The sequence below is a fragment of the Entelurus aequoreus genome, linkage group LG12, assembly GCF_033978785.1.
Source record: "Entelurus aequoreus isolate RoL-2023_Sb linkage group LG12, RoL_Eaeq_v1.1, whole genome shotgun sequence".
Classification (NCBI taxonomy): domain Eukaryota; kingdom Metazoa; phylum Chordata; class Actinopteri; order Syngnathiformes; family Syngnathidae; genus Entelurus; species Entelurus aequoreus.
Window position 1 is genome coordinate 65,800,513 of NC_084742.1, and position 21,135 is coordinate 65,821,647.

The 21,135-nt window shown below is 42.7% G+C and overlaps 1 protein-coding gene and 1 long non-coding RNA gene across 2 annotated transcripts in view; one reads left to right on the top strand and one right to left on the bottom strand.

Annotated features, from left to right (window-relative positions):
- LOC133662459 (uncharacterized) overlaps positions 1 to 17,328 on the bottom strand; it is a 30,466-nt gene extending 13,138 nt beyond the window's left edge. Inside the window, exons 1-3 of the long non-coding RNA XR_009828105.1 lie at positions 17,250 to 17,328; positions 16,924 to 17,032; positions 14,366 to 14,521 (exon numbers count right to left, since the gene is read on the bottom strand). This is a non-coding gene — a long non-coding RNA (uncharacterized LOC133662459). The remainder of the gene's footprint in view (positions 1 to 14,365; positions 14,522 to 16,923; positions 17,033 to 17,249) is intronic.
- LOC133662458 (chemokine-like protein TAFA-2) overlaps positions 1 to 21,135 on the top strand; it is a 179,482-nt gene that overhangs the window by 31,441 nt on the left and 126,906 nt on the right. The window lies entirely within an intron of this gene.

Genomic DNA, 21,135 nt, shown 5'->3' on the forward strand with positions numbered 1-21,135 from the left:
CAGGTGAAACTAATCAGTCGTCATGGAAACTAAAACAAACAAGGATGCACCAAAAACAGGAACTCATGGCGTCTTAAACTAACAGAAAATAACAAAAAACATGATCCAGACCACAGATCATGACAATAATCAGCCCGGAGGTTGGGTCTTGGACGCAGTTGGGTGTTCCAACAGGACAATGACCCCAAACACACCTCAAAAGTGATAAAGGAATGGCTAAATCAGGCTAGAGTGAAGGTTTTAAGATGGCTTTCCTAAAGTCCTGTGGACAATGCTAAAGCAACAAGTCCATGTCAGAAAACCAACACATTTAGCTGAACTGCACCAATTTTGTCAAGAGGAGTGGTCAAAAATTCAAGCAGAAGCGTGTGGATGGCTACCAAAAGCGCCTTATTGCAGGTAAACTTGCCAAAGGACATGTAAGCAAATATTAAAGGCCTACTGTTAGCCACTACTAGCGACCACGCAGTCTGATAGTTTATATATCAATGATGAAATCTTAACATTGCAACACATGCCAATACGGCCGGGTTAACTTATTAAGTGCAATTTTAAATTTCCCGCTAAACTTCCGGTTGAAAACGTCTATGTATGATGACGTATGCGCGTGACGTCACTAGTTAAACGGAAGTATTCGGACACCATTGAATCCAATACAAAAAAGCGCTGTTTTCATCTCAAAATTCCACAGTATTCTGGACATCTGTGTTGGTGAATCTTTTGCAATTTGTTTAATGAACAATGGAGACTGCAAAGAAGAAAGTTGTAGGTGGGATCGGTGTATTAGCGGCTGGCTGCAGCAACACAACCAGGAGGACATTGACTTGGATAGTAGACGCGCTAGCCGAATGCTAGCCGCCGACCGCATCGATGATCGGGTGAAGTCCTTCGTCCTTCCGTCGATCGCTGGAACGCAGGTGAGCACGGGTGTTGATGAGCAGATGAGGGCTGGCTGGCGTAGGTGGAGCGCTAATGTTTTTATCATAGCTCTGTGAGGTCCCGTTGCTAAGTTAGCTTCAATGGCGTCGTTAGCAACAGCATTGTTAAACTTTGCCAAGCTGGAAAGCATTAACCGTGTAGTTACATGTCCATGGTTTAATAGTATTGTTGATTTTCTGTCTATCCTTCCAGTCAGGGGCTTATTTCTTTTGTTTATATCTGCATTTAAGCACGATGCTATCACGTTAGCTCCGTAGCTAAAGTGCTTCGCCGATGTATTGTCGTGGAGATAAAAGTCACTGTGAATGTCCATTTCACGTTCTCGACTCTCATTTTCAAGAGGATATAGTATCCAAGGTGGTTTAAAATACAAATCCGTGATCCACAATAGAAAAACTAGAAAGTGTGGAATCCAATGAACCCTTTTACCTACTGTAAGTTACGGTCAGAGCGAAAAAATATACGTCCTGCACTGCACTCTAATCCTTCCCTCTCACTTTCCTCATCCACAAATCTTTCATCCTGGCTCAAATTAATGCGGTAATCGTCGCTTTCTCGGTCCGAATCGCTCTCGCTGCTGGTGTAAACAATGGGGAAATGTGAGGAGCCTTTCAACCTGTGACGTCACGCTACTTCCTACTACAGGCAAGGCTTTTTTTTATCAGCGACCAAAAGTTGCGAACTTTATCGTCGATGTTCTCTACTAAATCCTTTCAGCGAAAATATGGCAATATCGCGAAATGATCAAGTATTTTTGCTGAAATGATTTAGTATAGAACAACGACGATAAAGATCGCAACTTTTGGTATCTGATAAAAAAAGGCTTGCCCCTACCGGAAGTAGCGTGACGTAGTCAATTGAACATATGATGGCCGCATGAAGTGAGAGAGATTCGGACCGAGAAAGCGACAATTTCCCCATTAATTTGAGCGAGGATGAAGAAAGATTTGTGGATGAGTAAAGTGCAAGTGAAGGACTAGCGGGGAGTGGAAGCGATTCACATAGGGAAGATGTTGTGAGAGCCGGGGGTGACCTGATATTCAGCTGGAAATGACTACAACAGTAAATAAACACAAGACATATATATACTCTATTAGCCACAACACAACCAGGCTTATATTTAATATGCCACAAATTAATCCCACATAAAAACACCTAGGTGTTTGTTATGCTAGCTCCTAGCTACTAGCTCGAGCTAGTTATAGCTCGAGCGGGTAATATGGACGGGATCCCGTATATATAACCCGCCAATACAATTCAAACACCTGCACAACACACACACTCACTCAGCCCAAAGAACCGTTCACCTAACCCAAGGTTCATAAAGCTTATATATTTAACCAAAGTTACGTACATGACACGCACGTACGGGCAAGCAATCAAATGTTTGGAAACGCGCGGGTGGGACCTGATATCCAGCTGGGAATGACTACAACAGTAAATAAACACAAGACATATATATACTCTATTAGCCACAACACAACCAGGCTTATATTTAATATGCCACAAATTAATCCCGCATAACAAACACCTAGGTGTTTGTTATGCTAGCTCCTAGCTCCTAACTACTAGCTACTAGCTCGAGCTAGTTATAGCAAGCGATCAAATGTTTGGAAGCGTACTCACGGTATCGCGTTTGCGTCTGTTAACGAAGTCAAAGTCCTCCTGGTAAGAGTCTCTGTTGTCCGAGTTCTTCGATCTTGACTGCATCTTTCGGGAATGTAAACAATGAAACACCGACTGTGTTGTGTTGCTGACTTCCCTCGCAAAATACTCCGCTTCGCACCGACTTTCTTCTTTGCTTGCTCAGCTTCTTTCTCCATAATGCAATGAACAAATTGCAACAGATTCACCAACACAGATGTCCAGAATACTGTGGAATAATGAGATGAAAACAGCTATTTCGTATTGGCTTCAATGGGGAAGCCATACCTGTGTTCTACTGGCTACGTCACGCGCATACGTCATCCTCAAAGGTGTTTTGAACCGGAAGTTCCCCGGGAAATTTAAAATTGCACTTTATAAGTTAAGTGTTGCACTGTTAAGATTTCATCATTGATATATAAACTATCAGACTGCGTGGTCGCTAGTAGTGGCTTTCAGTAGGCCTTTAACATTGCTGTATGTATACTTTTGACCCAGCACTTTTGCTCACATTTTCAGTAGTATATAAAATGCACACTTCTCTCTAGCATTGTTCATCCTTGCTGTAGTTTAGCTGGCATGTAAAGGCATGCTGTTGTCATACTGACATGTTTGGGAGTCAACATGCGACCACATCACCAGCTCCCTGGCAATGGGATCGGGGCCTCGCCCGAGTGTCCGACCGTGTATTGTTTTGACCCGCATGAAGAGCCAGCGCGCTGAGTAAATGTCAGCTCCACTCGGCGTCTAATGAGAGCGGCGACTAAGAAGAGCGCTGACACCATCACAGAGAGGCTCATTTACATTCTGCCAGCCCACAGCCGCGCTTATGAAGGAAAGGGGAAGAGAGAAGGAAATCACGTCGGCTTCTGGCCTGAGGACGTTTTGTGTTTGCTTTGGTTACAGTCACTGGCTTTCATCGATATTCTCCTACTTTGTGCAGAATGACTCAACTTTGACCCTACGGAGAGTCTTTCAGCTAATACATGCTAACTAACTGCGCACGCAACAAAGGAACCCATTTCAGGACCAGGAGTAATAAGTCTTACATTTTCCTTCAAGTACACTATATTGCCAAAAGTATTTGGTCACCTGCCTCGACTCACATGTGAACTTGAAGTGCCATCCCATTCCTAACCCATAGGGTTCAATATGATGTGGGTCCACCTTTTGCAGCTGTTACAGCTTCAACTCTTCTGGGAAGGGCTGTCCACAAGGTTGCGGAGTGTGTTTATAGGAATTTTCCACCATTCATCCAAAAGCGCATTGGTGAGGTCACACGCTGATGTTGGTGGAGAAGGCCTGGCTCTCAGTCTCCGTTCTAATTCATCCCAAAGGTCGAATCAATTTTAAACTCCTTTTATTTGTTTTTAAATGTCTAAACAACCTCGCGCCAACATATCTCTCCGACCTCCTTCAGCCTTACTGCCCCACCCGATCCCTAAGATCAGCCGATCAGCTGCTACCGACGGTCCCAGACACAAGGCTGAAGCTTAGAGGTGACAGAGCTTTCGCCGCTGCTGCTCCCAAGCTCTGGAACGACCTACCTCTTAGTGTTAGACAAGCCTCCTCTCTTCCTGTTTTTAAATCTCTCTTAAAAACGTACTTTTATTCCATGGCTTTTAACACTGAGTGATATCCATCCTGCAATGGCGCCCCATAATACACCTGCTGTGAACCTGTTTTTATGTTTTATTTATTTATTTTTTATCGTGTTCTGTTTGTGCTGTGTTGTGTTTGCTCGGTTCTCGTATTATCTTTTAACCTGCCCATTGTACAGCACTTTGGCTACCCCTGTGGTAAATTTTAAATGTGCTTCAGAAAGAAAGTTGATTTGATTTGAAAGGTGTTCAGGTCAGGACTATGTGCAGGCCAGTCAAGTTCGTCCACACCAGACTCTTGTCATCCAAGTCTTTATGGACCTTGCCTTGTGCACTGGTGCACAGTCATATTGGAAGAGGAAGGGGCCCGCTCCAAACTGTTTCCACAAGGGTTGGGAGCATGGAATTGTCCAAAAATGTTTTGGTGTCCTAGAGCATTCAAAGTTCCTTTCACTTCCGGTTCCGGTTCACCGTGCGTGACTGCTCGCCGTCTGTTCGCTGCTGCGAAAAAGCGAAAAAGCTAAGTAGCGCTCTATCTGTGTGCTTTTAATTGTTCTACAGCTTTCTTTATCACTTCTCAAACATTTTTAGTGGTACTATTTAACTTGCAAATCACCCGATCTCTGTCCCACCCTTTCCTCAGCTAGCTAGCTGCTAAGCTAGCGCGGAGAAAGGCAGCGCCGGTCAGTAAGAAGCTACTCCTACAGACCGCGACCACTTCCCTGAGGACAGCAGGAACTTCACTCGGTGACAGAAAACACTGTGAGTAATGGCTTCCTGCGCGTCTTGCACCATACTCACGGAGAGGTTGGCTCTGCTAGAGGGCCGTGTCCGCCAGTTAGAGCAGAGTAATGTCGTAACTTTAGATGTTGCGGACACATCTGCTAGCGTTAGCTGTAGCGAGCTAACTAGCCCAGCTTGTAGCAGTCCTAAGCGGCCTACAAGCTACGGTGTACCGGTTGAGACGCATAATAGATTTAGCTCTTTAGCTAGTCCTACACCCCAGTCTACCGGGCACCACACCTTAGTTATAGGGGACTCCATCACCCGAAACATAAAGCTTAGCAAACCAGCCACAATAAAGTGTATCCCCGGGGCCAGAGCACCTGACATTGAAGCTAATCTTAGGGAGCTAACTCGCAACAGGCCTAGTAAACACGTACGACAGGCTAATCGCACCACTAATTATGCGAATATAGTTGTACACGTTGGCTCCAATGACACTAGAATGAGACAGTCAGAGATTACAAAGAGAAACATAGCCAGGACTTGTGATCTCGCCAGAAAGATGTCCAGGCATCGAGTAATTGTCTCTGGCCCCCTGCCTGCGAGAGGCAATGATGAGAGATATAGCAGATTAGTCTCGCTTAACAAGTGGTTGGCTAGCTACTGTAGGCAGAAGGGACTAACGTTTATTGATAACTGGCCCTCTTTCTGGGGCAAACCAGGCTTGCTGATGAGAGACGGCCTTCACCCTAACCAGGAAGGCGCCATCATCCTGTCTAGAAACATAGACTACTATTTAAGTCTCACTTGACTGACTACACTAGAGCAAGCCCGGTCACAGGCAACTACAATGTCTGTTAGTCCGGGTGAGGAGTCAGTTAAGCTAGAACTAGCCAGCGCCAGGCTGGATAATCCATGTACGCATAGCAATTCTCTTAGAATAATACACAATTCACATAATGTTTTTTCTGTTGTGTCTGTGTCAGGGGTGGACATGCATTCTACTGAGGTGGCAAATTATGATATGTCCAGTCTATTGCAGCACCAAACAAACAATCGGAAAATTCCCGTCATATCAATTCCTAGATATGGTCGAAACTATTTAAAGTGCACTACGCATAATAAACGCAACATTGTTAATATTGCCACTACGGATAATCTTAACAAAAACTCGTCAAAACAGCCCAATACCTATAATATGGGCTTTTTAAACATAAGATCATTGTCTCCCAAGGCGTTATTGGTTAATGAGGTCATTAGAGACAACAATCTTAACGTCATTGGTCTTAGCGAAACCTGGCTCAAACCGGACGAATTTTTTGCGCTCAATGAGGCATCTCCTCCTAACTATACGAATGCGCATGTTGCCCGCCCTCTTAAAAGGGGAGGGGGTGTCGCACTAATATACAATGAAAATTTCAACCTTACCCCTAACCTAAATAATAAATATAAATCGTTTGAGGTGCTTACTATGAGGTCTGTCACACCGCTACCTCTCGACCTGGCTGTTATCTACCGCCCCCCTGGGCCCTATTCGGACTTTATCAGTGAATTCTCAGAGTTCGTTGCTGATCTAGTGACGCACGCCGACAATATAATCATAATGGGGGACTTTAATATCCATATGAATACCCCATCGGACCCTCAGTGCGTGGCGCTCCAAACCATAATTGATAGCTGTGGTCTTACACAAATAATACATGAACCCACGCATCGCAACGGTAATACAATAGATCTAGTGCTTGTCAGGGGTGTCACCACCTCCAAAGTTATGATACTTCCATATACTAAAGTAATGTCCGATCATTACCTTATAAAATTTGAAGTTTTGACTCTTTGTCAACAAGCTAATAATAATAATAACTGCTATAGCGGCCGCAACATTAATGCTGCCACAACGATGACTCTTGCTGACCTACTGCCTTCGGTAATAGCACCATTCCCAAATTATGTCGGCTCTATTGATAAACTCACTAACAACTTTGACGATGCCTTGCGCGAAATTATTGATAGTATAGCACCGCTAAAGCAAAAAAGGGCCCCTAAAAGGCGCACCCCATGGTTTACAGAAGAAATTAGAGCTCAGAAATTATCATGTAGAAAACTGGAACGCAAATGGCGCGCGACTAAACTTGAGGTTTTCCATCAAGCATGGAGTGATAGTTTAATAACTTATAAACGCATGCTTACCTTAGCTAAAACTAAATACTACTCAAATCTCATCCGCCTCAACAAAAACGATCCTAAATTTCTGTTTAGTACAGTAGCATCGCTAACCCAACAAGGGACTCCTCCCAGTAGCTCCACCCACTCGGCAGATGATTTTATGAAATTCTTTAATAAGAAAATTGAACTCATTAGAAAGGAGATTAAAGACAACGCATCCCAGCTACAACTGGGCTCTATTAACACAAATACGACTGTATATACGACGGACACTGCCCTCCAAAATAGTCTCTCTATTTTTGATGAAATAACATTAGAGGAATTATTACAGCGTGTAAGTGGGATAAAACAAACAACATGTTTACTTGACCCACTTCCTGGGAAACTTATCAAGGAACTGTTTGTATTATTAGGTCCATCAGTGTTAAATATTATAAACTTATCACTTTCCTCCGGCACTGTTCCCCTAGCATTCAAAAAAGCGGTTATTCATCCTCTGCTCAAAAGACCTAACCTCGATCCTGACCTCATGGTAAACTACCGACCGGTCTCCCACCTTCCGTTTATTTCCAAAATTCTCGAAAAAACTGTTGCACAGCAGCTAAATGAACACTTAGTGACTAACAATCTCTGTGAACCTTTTCAATCCGGTTTCAGGGCAAATCACTCTACGGAGACAGCCCTCGCAAAAATGACTAATGATCTATTGCTAACGATGGATTCTGATGCGTCATCTATGTTGCTGCTTCTTGATCTTAGCGCCGCTTTCGATACCGTCGATCATAATATTTTATTAGAGCGTATCAAAACACGTATTGGTATGTCAGACTTAGCCTTGTCTTGGTTTAACTCTTATCTTACTGACAGGATGCAGTGCGTCTCCCATAACAATGTGACCTCGGACTATGTCAAGGTAACGTGCGGAGTTCCCCAGGGTTCGGTTCTTGGCCCTGCACTCTTTAGTATTTACATGCTGCCGCTGGGTGACATCATACGCAAGTACGGTGTTAGCTTTCACTGTTATGCTGATGACACTCAACTCTACATGCCCCTAAAGCTGACCAACACGCCGGACTGTAGTCAGCTGGAGGCGTGTCTTAATGAAATTAAACAATGGATGTCCGCTAACTTTTTGCAACTCAACGCTAAGAAAACGGAAATGCTGATTATCGGTCCTGCTAGACACCAACATCTATTTAATAATACCACCTTAACATTTGACAACCAAACAATTAAACAAGGAGACTCGGTAAAGAATCTGGGTATTATCTTCGACCCAACTCTCTCGTTTGAGTCACACATTAAGAGTGTTACTAAAACGGCCTTCTTTCATCTCCGTAATATCGCTAAAATTCGTTCCATCTTGTCCACTAGCGACGCTGAGATCATTATTCATGCGTTCGTTACGTCTCGTCTCGATTACTGTAACGTATTATTTTCGGGCCTCCCTATGTCTAGCATTAAAAGATTACAGATGGTACAAAATGCGGCTGCAAGGCTTTTGACAAAAACAAGAAAGTTTGATCATATTACGCCTATACTGGCTCAGTTGCACTGGCTTCCTGTGCACTTAAGATGCGACTTTAAGGTTTTACTACTTACGTATAAAATATTACACGGTTTAGCTCCAGCCTATCTCGCCGATTGTATTGTACCATATGTCCCGACAAGAAATCTGCGTTCAAAGAACTCCGGCTTATTAGTGATTCCCAGAGCCAAAAAAAAGTCTGCGGGCTATAGAGCGTTTTCTATTCGGGCTCCAGTACTCTGGAATGCCCTCCCGGTAACAGTTAGAGATGCTACCTCAGTAGAAGCATTTAAGTCCCATCTTAAAACTCATTTGTATAATCTAGCCTTTAAATAGACCCCCCCTTTTTTAGACCAGTTGATCTGCCGTTTCTTTTCTTCTCTCCTCTTCTCCCCTGTCCCTTGCGAGGGGGAGTTGCATAGGTCCGGTGGCCATGGATGAAGTGCTGGCTGTCCAGAGCCGGGACCCCGGGTGGACCACTAGCCTGTGCATCGGTTGGGGACATCTCTGCGCTGCTGACCCGTCTCCGCTCGGGATGGTTTCCTGTTGGCCCCGCTGTGGACTGGACTCCCGCTGATGTGTTGGATCCACTGTGGACTGGACTTTCACAATGTTATGTCAGACCCACTCGACATCCGTTGCTTTCGGTCTCCCCTAGAGGGGGGGGGTTACCCACATATGCGGTCCTCTCCAAGGTTTCTCATAGTCATTCACCGACGTCCCACTGGGGTGAGTTTTTCCTTGCCCGTATGTGGGCTCTGTACCGAGGATGTCGTTGTGGCTTGTACAGCCCTTTGAGACACTTGTGATTTAGGGCTATATAAATAAACATTGATTGATTGATTGATTGAACTAAGGGGCCAAGCCCAACTCCTGAAAAGCAACCCCATTCCATAATTCCTCCTCCACCATATTTCGCACTCGGCACAATGCGGTCCGAAACGTACCGTTCTCCTGGCAACCTCCAAACCCAGACTGGTCCATCAGATTGCCAGATGGAAAAGTGTGATTCATCAGTCCAGAGAAGGCGTCTCCACTGCTCTAGAGTCCAGTGGTGACGTGCTTTACACCACTGCATCCCACGCTTTGCATTGGACTTGGTGATGTATGGCTTAGATGCAGCTGCTCGGCCATGGAAACCCATTCCATGAAGCTCTCTGCGTACTGCACGTGGGCTAATTGGAAGGTCACATGAAGTTTGGAGCTCTGTAGCAACTGACTGTGCAGAAAGTCTTTGCACTATGCCGACCTCTCTGTCAGTTTACGTGGCCTACCACTTGGTGGCCGAGTTGCTGTTGTTCCCAAACTCTTCACTTTTCTTATAATAAAGCTTAGGAATATTTAGGAGGGAGGAAATTTCACGACTGGATTTGTTGCACGGGTGGCATCCTATGACAGTTCCACGCTGGAAATCACTGAGAGCGGCTCATTCTTTCACACATGTTTGTAGAAACAGTCTCCATGCCTAAGTGCTTGATTTGATACAAGTGATTAGGGACACCTGATTCTCATCATATCGTTAGGTGGCCAAATACTTTTGGCGATATAGTGTGTTTCATTTTCAGCCTCCATCAAGGACTCTTTTGCTAGTCCTCAAATAGTCAAGTTGAGCCCGAAGGCTGAGGAAACAATTACTGTACGCTCAAGGTGCGGGCGGCTAATTACGACGCCTGGAGTGAAGAAGTCTCTCTGCACGTGTTGACGCTGCTCATTTGATGATAGGCAGGCTTCGTCACCGTCGAACACGTTTTACCGAGTCTCATTAGGCGACGGCAAACATTTCCGGGAGACAACTGTGAATTCCTGCAGCAGCGAAAGCCTCGTAAAAGTTGACATTCTGCTGTAATAAGGCGCCATTTTGTACGGCAAGGCGCTGATTAATCATCAGAGAGCGAGCATTTTGCACATAATATTCTACTAATTGTCCGTAATTGATGCCACTGTTGTGCAACTGCAGAATGAAGAACACTTTAAGCTGCTAATAGGCCTTCAAAGTCAGCTTTAATCTGGAGTAGCAAGAATTATGTTGTTTTTAACAATATGGACTGTTTAATAAGTTTATGTGGTACTTTTTTGGAGGGAAAAGACCGAATCCCGCCGGTCCTACCGGGCACCGATTCCATGTTACGGTGCTCTTTGCAGTTTGGCACTTGGCGATCACTCCAGCAGCACTGAGAGCAAACTGAGATAAACTACCTCCAGGTCAGCGGCCTCATACTTGTTTTCTTTTAAGGCCACGTCGCAGTTGTGGCCGCTTGTAACAATGTGTAACGTAGTAATATAATATTTATAATACGGGTGTACCAATGCATTTGATTATTACTAGGGATGTCCGATAATGGCTTTTTGCCGATATCCGATATTCCGATATTGTCCGACTCTTTAATTACCGATACCGATATCAACCGATACCGATATCAACCGATATATGCAGTCGTGGAATTAACACGTTATTATGCCTAATTTGGACAACCAGGTATGGTGAAGATAAGGTACTTTTTTAAAAAATTTGTAAAATAAGATAAATAAATTAAAAACATTTTCTTGAATAAAAAAGAAAGTAAAACAATATAAAAACAGTTACATAGAAACTAGTAATTAATGAAAATTTGTAAAATTAACTGTTAAAGGTTAGTATTATTAGTGGAGCAGCAGCACGCACAATCATGTGTGCTTACGGACTGTATCCCTTGCAGACTGTATTGATATATATTGATATATAATGTAGGAAGCAGAATATTAATAACAGAAAGAAACAACCCTTTTGTGTGAATGAGTGTAAATGGGGGAGGGAGGTTTTTTGGGTTGGTGCACTAATTGTAAGTGTATCTTGTGTTTTTTATGTGGATTTAATAAAAAAAAAATTAAAAAAAACGATACTGATCATAAAAAAGCGATACCGATAATTTCCGATATTACATTTTAACGCATTTATCGGCCGATAATATCGGCAGACCGATATTATCGGACATCTCTAATTATTAGATCATATTAAATTTTAAAAGACATACACTTTCATGCACATGTATTGTTGAATGTCAAAATGGAAAGAACAAATACATTTAGTAAGAAAAGATAAAGTACTTTATTAACGCATATTATTCCAGATGTGGCCCCCGGGGGCCTTGAGTGTAACGCGTGTGCTCTACGTAATTTTGCAATTTTCAATGGCAACAAAGTGCCTCAAAAAATGCTTCAATGTAAGTAAAATAAGGCTCTACTTTTCGAAAAAATGTGCTAGCTTGATGCTAAGATACATTGGCTTTGCTGCTGACATGCTACTGATTGGCATTAGCAATTTTACATGGCGATTTCCAACACCACTAAATGTGTTAAAGAGAACTACAACTGAGATGCACGTTACAATTAAACAGCAGGTGTGTGATAAGTACTATACTTACAGTATTAACACTTTCTGGGGCACAACAAGAAACAAAACCACACAATAAACCGTACACTACTGCCATTGAAAGTCTGGTACTTGCAACTGTAAAGTTGCCTCTATATTGATACTTCCAAAGTTTGAGAGTAAATCATTATGATCAAAATAGTATCAATGTCACAGAGATTCCCGAGCCATTTTGAGAGTTAATGAGCAGGCCAGTCATGTGATTCGTGACGTAGAGGAGGAACCACAGATCCCTTCTCCATCAACAACAACGCTAATCAAGCAGACTCTGTGAGAGCCAACAACTGGCAGTTGGTACCGTATCGGTTCAAATGTGAACGGTACCTGTCCCTAATATTGACTGACTGCAGCTGGTGTTGCATATTGCTGGTCTTGTCATCCTCGTCCGGACCCGAGGACGACTTGGTGGTGTGAACGAACGGACCAAATATGAGGCCGGTGAGGAATCGTTGCACAGAAGGCTTTTATTTGATGGAGCGAGTCCTCACAATTACAGGTGCTGCAGCAAACCTGGAGGAGATGTTAGCCAAGTGACAATCTCTCTCCTTCTGTCAGGGAAACGTCTCCTTGTATACCTTTGAGATGAAGACACTTACTTTGTTGTTCTAGCCCTGGGGCCGGCCAGTCTGGACAAAGCCCAGTTTATTGGTACTAAGGCAATCAACCTCCTGGCGTTGTCACTTGGCTCAGTTTGAGTCGGGGACCTCCGACCCCTGATCTCTACTCCTAGGTGGGGGCTCCTACCAGAGGTCGCTAATGTGTTTATAGTCGCTCCTAAAATCAAAAACTGCATTCCTCAAGATCCCATTTTTCTTTTTGGTAAAGAAACTATCATATTTCCTTTATAGACTAATCCCCTAAAAGATTATATGACCAAATACAAATGCATACTAGTTCACAATTGTATACGAAAAATGTACTCGTTACAATTTACCTCACTGGTACCGTATATTTCGGACTATAAGGCGCACTTAAAATCCTTTTTATTTTCTCAAAAATGAACAGTGCGCCTAGTGTACGGCATAATTCTGGTTGCGCTTACCGACCTCAAAGCAATTTTCTTTGGTACATGGTGCAATGATAAGTGTGACCAGTAGATGGCAGTCACACATAAGAGATACGTGTGGACTCCAAGATGACGCCAGTAAACAACACCAAAACTTTAAATGTTCCATTGAGAATATAGAACATTACACACGGCGCTCAAAAACCCGTCAAAATGTTTTTAGTACAACTTCGGTAAGCTACGAAGCCGCACCGCTTGATGGATTGTCGGAGCATTGCGGCTACCATAGTCAGACATACTGTGCTTCAACATACGGTATTGTTATGGTGTGTGTATAAGGACGCCAAAATGGCACCTACTAGCAGACACATTATCTGGCGTTTTGTTTCACAATATTATGCAAAGGCAACTTTTCTTACCTTCTGGTACCTTCTGATGTGTATTTTGGATTTGCATAAGTCCTGAAAATGCGTGCGCGTCCGCCATTGTACGCCGTTGTGACCCTAATGTACGGAATAAATTTGATTGTGCTTACCGACCTCAAAGCTATTTTATTTGGTACATGGTGAAATGATAAGTGTGACCAGCAGATGGCAGTCACACATAAGATACATGTAGACTGCAATATGATGGCAGTCACACATAAGAGATACGTGTCTACTGCAATATGATGGCAAGCACACATAAAAGATACGTGTCAACTGCAATATGATGGCAGTCACACATAAGAGATACGTGTAGACTGCAATATGATGGCAGTCACACATAAGAGATACGTGTAGACTGCAATATGATGGTAGTCACACATAAGAGATACATATAGACTGCAATATGATGGCAGTCACACATAAGAGATATGTGTAGACTGCAATATGATGGCAGTCACACATAAGAGATACGTGTAGACTGCAATATGATGGCAGTCACACATAAGAGATACGTGTAGACTGCAATATGATGGTAGTCACACATAAGAGATATGTATAGACTGCAATATGATGGCAGTCACACATAAGAGATATGTGTAGACTGCAATATGATGGCAGTCACACATAAGAGATACGTGTAGACTGCAATATGACTCAAGTAAACAACACCAAAATTGTATATGTTCCATTGAAAATATAGAACGTTACACACGGCACTCAAAATTGTATCAAAATGTTTTAGTACGACTTTGGTAAGCTATGAAGCTGCACTAAGCTTGATGGATTGTCGCCGCATTACGGCTACCATAGTCAGACGTAGTGTGCTTCCACATAGGAGTATTATTATGGTGTGTGTATAAAGTAAGACATTATCTGGCGTTTTGTTTCCCAATATTATGCAAAAGCAACTTTTCTTACCTTCTAGTATCAGTTGATGTGTATTTTGGATCTGCATAAGTCCTGAAAATTTGCGTGCATCCGCCTTTGTAGTCCGTGGAGACCCCGTAGTCGATAAGCTTCTTCTTTTCCTCTATCTTCTTGTTATGTGACATTCATCCTCCACTGTTGCCATTTCTAATATAAAGTAGTGCAAAGTTATTACTTATATCTGTCAGTAAACTCATCATGAAAGCACTAAAACATACCGGTGTAATGAGTTTACATTATTCACCCAAGGGACTTTAGTTATTAGAGAGTTCCGGTGGGACTATAAAAGTAGGTGACATTGTTATCACAAGGAAGGATGAGGTCACCTACCTAGGTTCCATTCTAGAGGCTAATCTTTCCTGTGATAGAATGGCAACCAAGGTCATCAAAAAGGTCAACCAACGAATGAGATTTCTCTATAGAATCTCCTCTCTGGTCAACAAAAGCACCATGAGGATTGTAGCGGGAACTCTCGTTCAACCCTTTTTCGACTACGCATGCACCTCCTGGTACCCTAGCACCTCCAAATCTCTCAAATCTAGACTCCAAACATCCCAGAACAAGCTAGTCAGATTACTTCTAGACCTCCACCCCAGATCCCACCTCACTCCTACCCACTTCTCCAAAGTGGGCTGGCTCAAGGTGGAGGACAGAGTAAAACAACTTGCACTGAGCCTAGTCTATAAAATCCGCTACACCTCCCTGATACCGAAGTACATGTCAAACTACTTCCTTAACGTAAATGACCGCCATAACCACAAAACCAGGGGGAGCTCCACTAACCACGTTAAACCCAGATTCCCATCTAACAAAGGTCTTAACTCATTCTCCTTCTATGCCACATCAATGTGGAATGCACTCCCAACAGGTGTAAAAGAAAGGGCATCTTTATCCTCCTTCAAAACCGCACTAAAAGAACACCTCCAGGCAACTACAACCCTAAACTAACACCCTCCCTTCCACATAAAACCTCTTCGGACTATAAATAATCAAATGTAAACAATCAAACAATGAAATGTAGACACTTTTTCTTATGCTTTCTGATATCTCTCTCTCTATGTCCACTACTTGCTGTACATATCCTACCAAGTCAGTCCTACACTGTTTCAATATCCATTTCTCTGATGATGCAATTGTTGATGCTGATTATTGATGACTGAAGTGTTGATACCAACCAAACCTAACCCCCCCCCCCCTCCATATACCACACCCCGGATTGTAAATAATGTAAATAATTAAATGTATATACTCTGATGAGTATTTTGTGTGATGACTGTATTATGATGTTAGTATATATTTGCTAGTATTTGATAGTATATATCTGTATCATGATCAATTTAAGTGGATTAACTTAAACAAGTTGAAAAACTTATTGGGGAGTTACCATTTAGTGGTCAATTGTACGGAATATGTACTTCACCGTGCAAACTACTAATAAATGTTTCAATCAATCAATCAATCAAAAACGTTTTTTGCCGGATGGGAAGATGCGTTCCAAGTGGAGGCACGTAAATAAGACCCGCCCACAAAGCGCCGCATCCTGAAGCGACTGTCAGATGTAGGGATGTGCGTATCGATCCTGTGGTATCGATATATCGATACTCACACGCTACTCATTTGGCATCACTTTTCTGAAAAAAGTATCGATATAAACCAAAAAACGGCGTGTGGGGGGTGCAAGCATCACTTTCAGATGTTTTTGATGACTTACTTAACTTACTATGTGCTGGGACACCCCTGTACCTGGCAGGGTATAGAGCTGGCCCAGTCACGTGACAGGAGACAGCAAATGAGCGTCGTCAACGTGCAACACACACACAGCCAGCCCACAGCGATGCAGCCAGGCATATCCAGTGTCAGGCATTGTTTATTTTATTTTTTTACTGAATATTTTTGTTTAAATTATTATCCTAAATTCAAATAATTTCCACACAGGGGAATTTACTGTTAGTTGAAAATTGCTTGAGTATTTAAAACAAGATAAGAAAGAGATACAATTTGGAGATTCTTCATCTTTGCATTACAGTTTTATTTTTTTCCAAGAAAATCTTGAATATATGATTGAATGTGATTTTGGTTTTAATCTGTAACATGATTTCTTACATTTCGAAAACATTAGCCTATTTCATATTTCATTAATTGCTAATTATATCACAAACTTTAAAAAATAACTGCAGCTTCTTGCAATTCGGATTTGACTGTTAATTGGAAAGCCCTAATATTTAATTATTATTATATATAATATATAGTTATTATTATATATAATATTTAATTTATTTTTCATATTTATGTTATTTTAATTTTACTTTTACTATATATTGACCATAATAAATGTGGTATAAATGGTCTGTATTTGTCTTGTGATTTGTCTTAAATAATAAAAATAGTAATAATATTTTTGACTGACAAAAAATTGCCAATAAGAAATTATTGGTATCGGTATCGATGAAAATACAAGAAAAAGTATCGGTATCGTTTCGAATCCTAAAAGTGTGGTATCGCCCATCCCTAGTCAGATGACCTGTAAAAGATGATTATCATGTGCTCACCTCAGTGTGGGAACTGGAGAATAAACATCACGCTAAACCCTCTCCATAATGAACACATGAGCCGTCGCTGTGCTTTACTGGTTTCATTCACCATGGCACAGAGTGAAAACTGTCAAAAAAGACAGAAAAAAAATAAGAATAAAGTTCCTTTTGGCTTTTTGAACTTGACAATGCATAACTTTAATGCAGTCTGAATTAGCATAACCTGCGATTAGCATAGCGATTTTTTTTAACATCGTTTTTAAACATAAATGATAAAGTATTTGCATGAAATAATGACGGATATCTGTACACAAACAACTGATGAATGCACCACCACTACTTACAACATTGATTCGTGGGTTCTGTGTTAAGGATGCGAACAGATTGCTCAAAACCTCATGGCTTCCCTCTCTGCCCTTGTTTTGAAAACAGGAAGTGATGTACCTGTGCATCCAACTAAATTGTCCCACCAGAAACAAACTAAAATGACATGGCCTTACAAAATAAGATTTTAGAAATATTTTTATAAACATCACAATAATCCATGCAACATTTTGACCAAAGAACCACCATTACATGTTATGTAGACCACAAGGAAGTCTTTTACGTTTAGAAATAAATCATACTAATATGACTCCTTTAATGCGCCTTATAATCAGGTGCGACTTTTCTACGAAAATAGACCTGACTAGACCCGCTCATCGGCAGTGTGCCCCATGGTCTGAAAAATACAGTCGCGATCAAAAGTGTACATACACTTGTAAAGAACATCATGTCATGGCTGTCTTGAGTTTACAATCATTTCTACAACTCTTATTTTTTTGGTCTACTAAAAATGTGAGCAAATATGCTGTGTCAAAAGTATACATACAGCAATGTTAGTATTTGCTTACATGTCCCTTGGCAAGTTTACCTGCAATAAGGCGCTTTTGGTAACCATCCACAAGCTTCTGCTTGACCACTCCTCTTGACAAAATTGGTGCAGTTCAGCTAAATTTGCTGGTTTTCTGACATGGACTTGTTTCTTCAGCATTGTCCACACGTTTAAGTCAGGACTTTGGGAAGGCCATTCTAAAACCTTCATCCTAGCCTGATTTAGTCATTCCTTTACCACTTTTGACGTGCGTTTGGGGTCATCATCGGCGGTCACTCGAACGAGTATGACGATCCTCCGGGTAGGGGTGTATCCCTTTATGGAGGATGCCTGTGCGTGACTTTGTTTAACTTGGGGAGACTGGTGCACAGACAGTCACCACACGATCCTTGACAGAAATCGGGTCAGGGTCCAGTGGCATGGAGTCCAAGACGACTGGGGACCCTTTTCTGCTGCAGCCTTCTTCCGCCATCGCAGCCGTTGTGGTAGTTCTTAAATCTACCGTCTTCCGCCTGCTCCGCCGTTGAGGTCTTCACCGTATCCCTGGCTAGGGGGCAGTCAGGTACTGGGCCTTTGCCAAGGGCCACCTGGGGTAACAGTAGTAAAGGGGTTAACCTCCTAGTGCCCCAAGACCCCATAGAGGAGCCTCCACTGCCGGATGCACTTTAACGTCATGCCCAGGACACGTTTGGGGTCATTTTCCTGTTGGAACACCCAACTGCGCCCAAGACCCAACCTCCGGGCTGATGATTTTAGCTTGTCAACAACAATTTTTGTTTCATCTGACATCACACGGACAAAGATAAGACCTTCTGGAGGAAAGCTCTGTGGTCAGATAAAACAAAAATGGAGCTGTTTGGCCACAATACCCAGCAATATGTTTGGAGGAGAAAAGGTGAGGCCTTTAATCCCAGGAGCACCATCCCTACCGTCAAGCATGGTGGTGGTAGTATTTTGCTGCCAATGGAACTGGCGCTTTACAGAGAGTAAATGGGACAATGAAAAAGGAGGATTGTCAGAATAATTGTTAAAAAAGTTCAAAGTTAAAGTACCAATGATTGTCACACACACTAGGTGTGGTGAAATTTGTCCTCTGCATTTGACCCATCCCCTTGTTCACCCCCTGGGAGGTGAGGGGAGCAGTGGGCAGCAGCGGTGCCGCGCCCGGGAATCATTTTGGTGATTTAACCCCCAATTCCAAACCTGTATCCTGTACCCAATTGTATGTAAGTTATCACAAAATTTTCTGTTTCCATGAGTTCCCGGCGAGAGGACAAAAGCTGTCTTTGATCTTACCAAGCAAAAGGCTTGTAAAACTCCACTGTGTACGATGAGAAGCGACATGAAGGTGTCGGTTTCTTTGATCTATTGTGATCCACAGGAAGATCTTGTCTTGACCCGAGATCTACAAAGCGGAGAGGAAGCCGGACCTGACGCAAGCTCCAGGCATCTTTTCTTTTAACTGTTTTGTGACCCAGGGGAACAGCTGTTTACGACCTCCTCTCCCCTTAGAAACAGCTGTTGCCATGTAATCAGGGGAAGTCCAAATAAAAGAGGAGGTGTGCAATCCTTTCAGCAGAGCGTGAGACGACACTGTACAAGAGTACAGGTGTACGCGCTCGCCTCATTGAGCTAAATTGAATCCTGTCTCTGTTTAATTCCTTGCTTCTTGTCTGTTTAATAGATGTCTTAGGTGTTTGAACCTGTCAAAGATTACCTCCAAATTCTTCAGGACAACCGGAGGTTGGGTCTCGAGCGCAGTTGGGTGTTCCAACAAGACAATGACCCCAAACACACCTCAAAAGTGGTAAAGGAATGGCTAAATCAGGCTAGAATGAAGGTTTTAGAATGGCCTTCCCAAAGTCCTGACTTGAACGTGTGGACAATGCTGAGGAAACAAGTCCATGTCAGAAAACCAACACATTTAGCTGAACTGAACCAATTTTGTCATGAGGAGTGGTCAAGTGGTCAAGCAGAAGCTTGTGGATGGCTACCAAAAGCGCCTTATTGCAGGTAAACTTGCCAAGGGACATGTAAGCAAATATTAACATTGCTGCAAGGTTCGTTTCCCCGGGATGCAGACGGACCACTCCGGACAGGACGTCCAGGTAGGAACATGATTTATTGTCGAAATCAAACAAGTACCGTATTTTCCGCACCATAAGCCACACCTAAAAACCACAATTTTTCTCAAAAGCTGACAGTGCGGCTAATAACCCGGTGCACCTTATATATGTATTAATATTAATATTTATTTTCATAAAGTTTAGGTCTCGCAACTACGGTAAACAGCCGCCATCTTTTTTCCCCGTAAAAGAGGAAGCGCTTCTTCTTCTACGGTAAGCAACCGCCCCCATAGAAGAGGAAGCGCTTCTTCTTCTACTGTAAGCAACCGCCAAGGTGAGCACCGGTCCCCGTAGAAGAAGAAGCGCGCGGATATTACCTTTCATTTAATTTGTGTGTTTCTGTAAAGACCACAAAATGTCTCCTACTAAGAGACACGCGTACAAGGTTCCACTGACTTTTGATATTCATGTGAACCGCACTGTGGATACAACGGGAACACGTACGGTGAATATTCGCACCACAGGGAATGAGAAGTCGTCTTCACTGTGGTTCTAGCTTGCAATGCTAACGGCCAGAAACTTCCACCCCCGGTGATATTCAAAAGGAAGACCTTGCCAAAAGAGAACTTTCCAGCCGGCGTCATCATAAAAGCTAACTCGAAGGGATGGATGGATGAAGAAAAGATGAGCGAAGGGACCGGGTGACTTTTTTTACGCAGCTCCGTCCCTGTTGATCTACGACTGCATGCGCGTCCACATCACAGATGGTGTCAAAAAACAAGTGAAGCACACCGAAGAAGAATAATTCGAGGGATTTGTGGATGAGTAATAACTTCAGAACGTGAGCTTTAAATGTTTATTTTGTGTGTTGTGTGACATTAACGTTCGAGCAACGTTGAGTTATTGATGTTGCTATTGCTCCGCACTATTTTGAGTGTTACTATTTTTGTGATTGCACATTTGCACATTACATTTTGGGAGTGAACAGAGTTGTTAGAACGCTGGTTTGTGATATATTATTAAAGTTTGACTGACCTATCTGACTGTTTTGTTGACATTCCCTTTAGCGTAGCGTAGGTGCGGCTTATAACACGGGGCGGCTAATAGGTAAACAAAGTTTTGAAATATGCCATTCATTGAAGGTGCGGCTTACAACACCGGGCGGCTTATGGTGCGGAAAATACGGTACCAAAAACGGAAAACAAGTCAGAGGAAAAACGTGCCGATCGCACTGAACGCTAAGGCTAACACTTAGCATGGACTAGAGACAAGGAATACTCACGTAACGGT